This window comes from Lactuca sativa, chromosome 8, assembly GCF_002870075.4.
Source record: "Lactuca sativa cultivar Salinas chromosome 8, Lsat_Salinas_v11, whole genome shotgun sequence".
In the NCBI taxonomy this organism is placed as follows: Eukaryota; Viridiplantae; Streptophyta; class Magnoliopsida; order Asterales; family Asteraceae; genus Lactuca; species Lactuca sativa.
This window is the reverse complement of record NC_056630.2, coordinates 291,554,616-291,563,756: the sequence shown is the minus strand read 5'-3', so window position 1 is coordinate 291,563,756 and position 9,141 is coordinate 291,554,616. Positions and strand designations below refer to the sequence as shown.

At 35.8% G+C, this 9,141-nt stretch overlaps 1 non-coding gene across 1 annotated transcript; it reads left to right on the top strand.

Annotated features, from left to right (window-relative positions):
- Positions 1-5,194: 5,194 nt before the first annotated feature.
- LOC111893837 (small nucleolar RNA R71) lies at positions 5,195-5,301 on the top strand. Its single transcript, XR_002850964.1, has one exon. It is a non-coding gene; the product is annotated as a small nucleolar RNA R71 (small nucleolar RNA).
- Positions 5,302-9,141: the final 3,840 nt, after the last annotated feature.

The following is a 9,141-nucleotide window of genomic DNA, read 5'->3' as shown; positions in this document are numbered from 1 at the left end:
ATAGCTACACCTAATTTTAGTATTTATAACCTAACTACCTTAACTAACTAATTGCACCAAGGCAGTGTACCTAGTCAAAATTATAGAATAGTTAGGTAAGTCGGGTATCGATCTCAGGGAACGGTATTGACTAATTAATTTATCTACTACTAAATTAACCTAATTTTTAAAGCAAAGTTTGGGTTTTATCTGATTTTGCAAGACCAGACGAACTTAAATCACAGAATTCAATCAATTAATTAAAAACACTCCTGTTTAGTTTGAATCCACTTCTTTTTTATGTTTAGCTAATAATTATGGAATATCAAAGTTGGTCACCAATTATTATGTAATTAGCAATTCAAGTCCAAATTTACTAATCTTTTTACCAATTCATGAACTACCTAGTATGGTCACACATAAGCAAAACACAAAATTAGTTATTAATTATAGGTGAGCTATGTAAGATTTATCTAAATAAACACAATTATGGTCATAAATTATGTTCTCTAGCACAGCTAAAGTAGTTACTTTTATCACTTATCTAAGATTTTGGTTGATCCTAGCTCTAGCAATTCAGTGTTCACTAAATCACTAGGTTTCAAGTTCATGTAATTTAATGGTCACTAAGCTACACAGAACATAAATTTAAGCAACTAAGAAACTAAAATAACATGCTAGGTAATGATAGTCAAACACAAGCAATTTACCAACTAATCAAATTCAATAGTCATTAAGCTAAAACATAATTCAGAAGCTTCATCTAGCTAGACAAGAGCTGCTAGATTCAGCTACTCATAGTAACAAGTAAGCATAAACAAATCAAATTATCAAACATGTTAATAACTATCAAACTATCTAACTAATTATGAACCATTACTCCTTTTGATGTTGAAAGCCTTTTCCAGAACTCTTCTTCTGCTTAAAATCGTCTTCAGATAACCTTTCAATCTGCCAAAAAAAAACTCCCAAGTCGTAATGGGCAAGGGAATTTATAGTTTTCTGATTTCCCGAGTTCACATCCTGAACCATAAGGATTCACGTCGTGAATGCGATCTTTTCGTAATCGACAAGGACTCTTCCACCTGGATGCATATCTTCTGGAACACTCGACTCACATCGTGAAGATCAAGATATTCACGTCGTGAGCATGTATTTTTGTTGGGTTTTTCATCCTTCTTTCCTTTAAGCCTCCAAAGTTCCAAATATTGTCAGTTCTGGTCCCTTACTTCGAAAATGCCTTACTTTGGCTGCAAATTACAATTTATCCTTATAAGTATCATAATTCTATGCAAATAACCAAGATATTAATAAAAATGTTAATAAATATTGCCTAAAAATGTGTATATATATGGCAATATCAAAATACCCCACACTTGTTCTTTGTTTGCCCTCATGCAAATCTAATTATTTAATTCAAACATTCATTACCAATATCACATAGAACGATCCAACTAAAGCTCAACCATTATGCTAAGACCTCAGCACATGCATTTGCGTCTAAAAATTTTCCTAAGTAACCCCCCTCAATTCTAAATACTCACAATCCTTATAAACACTCGCCCACTTCATTTGAACAACACTCGTTTTATGCAACCGTCCGAATCCATTCTCAGAAAGCTTTCTAACCTCAAGGTATTTTTGTAAAGCCACCCAAGCATACATAAACTAGAGAATTACAACTTTTTAGAAGATACCACAACTTGGAGCTCTTGAATTATTCTTTTCTTTGATATTTTATCTTTGATTTCTTTGAATTCACCACCTTTTTGTGTAACTTTCGTATCTTCAACTTTTGAGACTTCAGAATTTTGATCTTTGATCTTCATACTTTGATACTTTTATGCTCCAAAATTCTTCAATATCTTTACTTTTGGTAATTTCTCTCTTTTTTTACATGTACTCACTTCTTTTTATATATATCACTCAAAAACCTACATGCTTAAGAAGGGGCGCTTAACTTCAACCATTATTGGTTAAGACATAGCTTTCCTGTATACATTTCAGGTTTAGGCTGCTAAACATTTTGCGATCCTCAAACTAAGCGAGGTTGTGTTTTTGTCCCATGATTTCACTAGAATAAAGGAGGCCACAAATGCACTATAACATATATCGGCTAAACTAAACATTTGAGCTCTCATCAGATCATCCTAATGCAATACTAGCAACTTAAGTTTAAATTATTATTACTAGAACTAATTAGATTATTATTTCAAACCTATGAAAAATTTTAAAATTTCCTATAATTTCTAGCAATTTACTTTTTCGACCCCCTATTTACTTTTTCGACCCCCTACCGCACACCTATTACATACAATGCCCTCATTGTATGCATAAAATAAATTAAAAGCAATAAAAGGGAGAAAAAGGAACAGACTCCCCTGGGATAGAAGTGGCAAGATCAAACTCCAAACGTGTAGTTGACATGTGCATCTTGAATATGGAACTTCATCTAAATATGAACTTGGACTTGAACTCGTGAAAGATGTAAGTGAGCCAACAAGTGAAAAAGCAATGAATCGAAACTTCAATCTCCCATAAGAATGGTGTAAGTCTTCAAAGTGTATAGAATAATGTGGGAAAGCATAGACCACTTTGTATAGTAGAGGAAACAGCCAGCATGTGCGTCATAGAAACCCTAAATATAGTGAAAATAGGAAACTCACGACGTGAGGTCGAAGGAATGCGGGATCTAGAATCTATAATAACTCAACTCATGACATGAATACTGGGCGACAGAAAAATGAAACTGCCCATTCTTCTTATTACTTTTGGCATCCCATTCCAATTTCTAAATTGATAAAGACACTTCTAAATGCAGAAATTCTATGATTTCTTGCTAATCTCATCCTCTCTCTTGATTCACCCCACACTTATTTTTAATTGTGGGTCTCGACTCTTAACTCTAGACGTGTAATGACCCTAGACTAGACGATCACGACTCTTGACTCGACTTTACTCCTTTCCCAAGACTCCTTAGCAAGTAGCGATCAATCTTCTTCCTCTTCATCTCGAGCTCCACTAGTGTTTGCCTCATCTCCTCTTTGGCCTCGATACTCACTCATCCTATTCACGTCGCGAATCCAAACTCGGGTTGCCTCCCAAGAAGTGCTTCTTTTTGAGGAGTCTTGAGCTGGACTCAGTGTATCTTACGTTGACTCGTCAGAAGAGTCCACCATCAGGATCTTATGCTCCTTGAAACGCCTCTTGTAAGCTTGCACTCGGCGAATATATGCCTTTTTATAATTCTCCTTTTTAGCCTTGTCTTCGTTTCCATCGAGCTTGCGTTTGATTCCTTGAGTCTTCAATTTTTCATCATTTTTAAGCTTCATAATATCCTTCTCCTCCTTCACCACTGGGCTAGTCACCTTTGATGTAACCTCCTCTTCATCACTAGACATGTCATCCCTTTCCTTACTCACCCAAGATGTTGGTGTTTTATAAGCAAACACCTCGAATACAAGTGGAAAAGAAGCTCTTGGCTTGGTGCGCTTGACTTGCTAAATTGTTTGAATTTCTTCTTCCATAAGTTTCTCCAATTCTGCAAGCTCATTGTCATCTTCAATATTAAACACTTCACCTTGAACATCATATCCTTGGAAACCATCTTGTAGTCCAAAAGTTTCTTCTTCATCACCAACCCTCAACATGAGCTTGGATTCTTGAACATCGACAAGAGCCCTAACAATATTTAGTAAAGGGAGACCAAAAATGATGGGGACATTCACATCCTCTTTCATGTCAATCACTACAAAGTCAACTGGGAAAACAAATTTCCCAATTTTTAGAAGGATGTCTTATACTATCCCTCTTGGGTGAGTCACTGAACGGTTTGCCATGTGGATTGTCATCTTCGTAGCCTTCATCTTCTGAATATTTAATTTTTGATAGAATGAAAATGGCATCAAATTTATACTAGCCCCAAAATCGGCTAAAACATATGTCTTCAAATTATTTCCAAACTCACATGGAAGATTGAGGCATCCAAAATCTCCCATCTTTTTAGGTAACTCTTGTAATACAGCCCTTGAGCTTTGTTCACTTAGAATAACCTTGGAATTCTTCCTTAATTCTTGACGAGTGTCTATTAAGTCTTAGAGGAACTTCGAGTATTCGAGAATTTTGGATAATGAATCAATGAAAGGAGTATTAATTGGAATACCCTTTATTTGTTGAATAAACTCCAGATGTTCCCTTTCCAGTGGGCTAATATGTGCTCGAGACGGGAATGGAAAAGGCAGGTTATAAGCTGGAACAGATACAAAATTCTTCTATTTAGACTGAGCCCACGACGTGAGCATAGCGGGCTCACGACGTGAACTGGGTATTCCAGCAGATTCTTCGTTTTCGAGTTTTGTCTTCTTAGGCTTTGGTTAGGATGGCTTTGGCTCCACTTCTAAAGCTTCTAGGAATTCAGAAATCGCCTCTTCTTCAATATCAATGGCCATGACATGAGATTGGGTCTTCTTTTCAGGAACTTGCAGAGACAATCTTTTATTTACCAAAGTAGTAAGTTGACCAAGTTGAACTTCAAGGTTATTGATGGAAGCTTGCTGACTTTTTAATAATGATTGTTGGTCAATCATCATAGCATGATGATTCTTCATCATAGTTCTTTGATCCTCCATTGCAGTATCAGTAGCATCATGCCTTTTTTCTGAAGCTTCCATAAACTTCATTAACATGGTCTCTAGATCAACTTTCTTCTTAGCTGGTGGTTGCTCTCTTTGGTAAAAGCCCCGGCCAGTTTGCCTAAATTTCTCTTCTTTTTGCTTCTTGTATTCATCGTAAGGCAGCCACTCCTTCTTTGGTTTTCTCCAATCTTCATCGTATTTGTCCCTACTCGAATAGCAAACTTGAGCTTTCTTTTTTCCATATTCATCCATATTGCAATCTTTTGTCAAATGTGGGCCACTACATCTCTCGCAACCAACTCGAATTGCATGAATTGATTGGTCCATTTGGGTCAATCTCCTATCCATAGTGTTTAAGCATTGTCATTACAACAGCCATCTCTTCAGTTTGTGTACCCCCAACTCCTTTCATGCTTTCATTCCTTGGATTGTGGTATTCACAAGAATGTTTTGCAAATTCTTCAACTAACTCCTTGACTTCGCCCGGATTTTTCTTTGTAAGTGGTCCTTCAGAATCAAGGAGTTGTCTTGTCATCACATTGACCCCGTCATAGAATATGGACACTTCTTGTTGAATGTTAAGGTCATGTTGAGGACAATTCCTTAACAACCCTTTGTAACGCTCCCATGCTTCGTAAAGTGACTCCCCCGGGTTTTGCTCAAAATTAGCTATTGCCTTCTTGAGTTTAGCTATCTTGGATGGTGGACAGAATTGGTCTAGAAATTGCTCACGCATTTGAGCCCAAGTAGTGATTATACCAAGTGGAAGTGCTTTTAACCAATCCTTAGCGGCTCCTTTAAAAGTAACGGGAAGCATCCTTAGCAAGACGGTATCTCTGTTAACATTCGGGACATTAAAGTAATTAGTAATGCCATTGACTTCATCTAAGTGCTTGAACGCATCCTCATGATCTTTTCCATAGAATGGGATATCCTTCAGTGTAGAAAGGATATGTCCTTTCAGCTCGAATGTGGCAGTGGCAAGAATGGCAGGTTGTACTAAGCCAGGACCAACATCATCTCGAATTCTTTTTCTGTAAGCTCCCATAGACATCTCTTCAATATTCTCTATCTCGTTCCTTGGCTCGTTCTTGGGTTCACTTGTATGTAATTCAAATTCAGGCTCGGTATCGTATTCGGACTTGGTTTGGACGGGTATTTGATCTAAGTTTTCAAGCTTGCTCTTGTTCTTTGAAGATGAACTTGAATCCCCCGTTTTCTTCCCCGACTTATTTGAGAACACTGACTTGAATTCTTGTAAAGGTGTATTCTTATCAGTCTTTTTGTGAAGTGCAGACTCTGGATCGTCAAATGGTGGTACCAAAGGTGTGTTGGATCCTCTGGTCATGAACTCCTGCAAAACAAACAAAATAAAAACGTAAAACTGAACAAACACTAAATAAAAATTTCCTACAGACTGTCCACCACGATGTCGTAAAGGCTACCAACTCGTGTTATCGCAGAAAAACTAACAGAAAAATGAAGAAAATCTTTAAAAAAAAAAAAAAAACTAAACTCACGACGTGAACTTAAGGTTCACGACGTGATCCTAGTACTGGAAAAAAACTAAGCTGAAAAAGTAACTTTTTGTAGGTTTTACCCCACAAAAAGGAACGATCAACCTAAAGCAAATAAATCACAAATCAAATAAGTCGTTCCCCGGCAACGGCGCCAAAAACTTAATGCGTGCAAATAGCTACACCTAATTTTATTATTTATAACCTAACTACCTTAACTAACTAATTGCACCTAGGCAGTGTACCTAGTCAAAATTATAGAATAGTTGGGTAAGCCGGGTGTTGATCTCAGGGAACGGTATTGACTAATTAATTTATCTACTACTAAATTAACCTAATTTTTAAAGCAAAGTTTGGGTTTCATCTGATTTTGCAAGACCAGACGAACTTAAATCACAAAATTCAGTCAATTAATTAAAAACACTCCTGTTTAGTTTGAATCCACTTCTTTTTTTATGTTTAGCTAATAATTATGGAATATCAAAGTTGGTCACCAATTATTATGTAATTAGCAATTCAAGTCCAAATTTACTAATCTTTTTACCAATTCATGAACTACCTAGTATGGTCACACATAAGCAAAACACAAAATTAGTTATTAATTATAGGTGAGCTATGTAAGATTTATCTAAATAAACACAATTATGGTCATAAATTATGTTCTCTAGCACAGCTAAAGTAGTTACTTTTATCACTTATCTAAGATTTTGGTTGATCCTAGCTCTAGCACAATTAAAGTAATTAGTAATGCCATTGACTTCATCTAAGTGCTTGAACGCATCCTGATGATCTTTTCCATAGAATGGGATATCCTTCAGTGTAGAAAGGATATGTCCTTTCAGCTCGAATGTGGCAGTGGCAAGAATGGCAGGTTGTACTAAGCCAGGACCAACATCATCTCGAATTCTTTTTCTGTAAGCTCCCATAGACATCTCTTCAATATTCGCTATCTTGTTCCTTGGCTCGTTCTTGGGTTCACTTGTATGTAATTCAAATTCAGGCTCGGTATTGTATTCGGACTTGGTTTGGACGGGTATTTGATCTAAGTTTTCAAGCTTGCTCTTGTTCTTTGAAGATGAACTTGAATCCCCCGTTTTCTTCCCCGACTTATTTGAGAACACTGACTTGAATTCTTGTAAAGGTGTATTCTTATCAGTCTTTTTGTGAAGTGCAGACTCTGGATCGTCAAATGGTGGTACCAAAAGTGTGTTGGATCCTCTGGTCATGAACTCCTGCAAAACAAACAAAATAAAAACGTAAAACTGAACAAACACTAAATAAAAATTTCCTACAGACTGTCCACCACGACGTCGTAAAGGCTACCAACTCGTGTTATCGTAGAAAAACTAACAGAAAAACGAAGAAAATCTTTAAAAAAAAAAAAACTAAACTCACGACGTGAACTTAAGGTTCACGACGTGATCCTAGTACTGGAAAAAAAACTAAGCTGAAAAAGTAACTTTTCGCAGGTTTTACCCCACAAAAAGGAACGATCAACCTAAAGCAAATAAATCACAAATCAAATAAGTCGTTCCTCGGCAACGGCGCCAAAAACTTAATGCGTGCAAATAGCTACACCTAATTTTATTATTTATAACCTAACTACCTTAACTAACTAATTGCACCTAGGCAGTGTACCTAGTCAAAATTATAGAATAGTTGGGTAAGTCGGGTGTCGATCTCAGGGAACGGTATTGACTAATTAATTTATCTACTACTAAATTTACCTAATTTTTAAAGCAAAGTTTGGGTTTTATCTGATTTTGCAAGACCAGACAAACTTAAATCACAAAATTCAATCAATTAATTAAAAACACTCCTGTTTAGTTTGAATCCACTTCTTTTTTTATGTTTAGCTAATAATTATGGAATATCAAAGTTGGTCACCAACTATTATGTAATTAGCAATTCAAGTCCAAATTTACTAATCCTTTTACCAATTCATGAACTACCTAGTATGGTCACACATAAGCAAAACACAGAATTAGTTATTAATTATAGGTGAGCTATGTAAGATTTATCTAAATAAACATAATTATGGTCATAAATTATGTTCTCTAGCACAACTAAAGTAGTTACCTTTATCACTTATCTAAGATTTTGGTTGATCCTAGCTCTAGCAATTCAATGTTCACTAAATCAGTAGGTTTCAAGTTCATGTAATTTAATGGTCACTAAGCTACACAGAACATGAATTTAAGCAACTAAGAAACTAAAATAACATGCTAAGTAATGATAGTCAAATACAAGCAATTTACCAACTAATCAAATTCAATAGTTATTAAGCTAAAACATAATTCAGAAGCTTCATCTAGCTAGACAAGAGCTTCTAGATTCAGCTACTCATAGTAACAAGTAAGCAAAAACAAATCAAATTATCAAACATGTTCATAACTATCAAACTAACTAACTAATTATGAACCTTTATTCCTTTTGATGTTGAAAGCCTTTTCCAGAACTCTTCTTCTGCTTAAAATCGTCTTCAGGTAACCTTTCAATCGGCCAAAAAAAACTCCCAACTCATAATGGGCAAGAGAATTTGTAGTTTTCTGATTTCCCGAGTTCACGTCGTGAACCATAAGGATTCACGTCGTGAATGCGATCTTTTCGTAACCGACAAGGACTCTTCCACCCGGATGCATATTTTCTGGAACACTCGACTCACGTCGTGAACATCAAGATATTCACGTCGTGAGCACATCTTTTTGCTGGGTTTTTCATCCTTCTTTCCTTCAAGCCTCCAAAGTTCCAAATATTGTCAGTTCTGGTCCCTTACTTCGAAAATGCCTTACTTTGGCTGCAAATTACAATTTATCCTTATAAGTATCATAATTCTATGCAAATAACCAAGATATTAATGAAAATGTAAATAAATATTGCCTAAAAATGTGTATATATATAGCAATATCATAAAACTTGATAGAAAATCTACTTTTGGTCTTTTTTCTAAATTGACATTCATTTCCTGGATACACAAGTTAACAAAAAGTTTTGAATTTTGTGGGACAAAG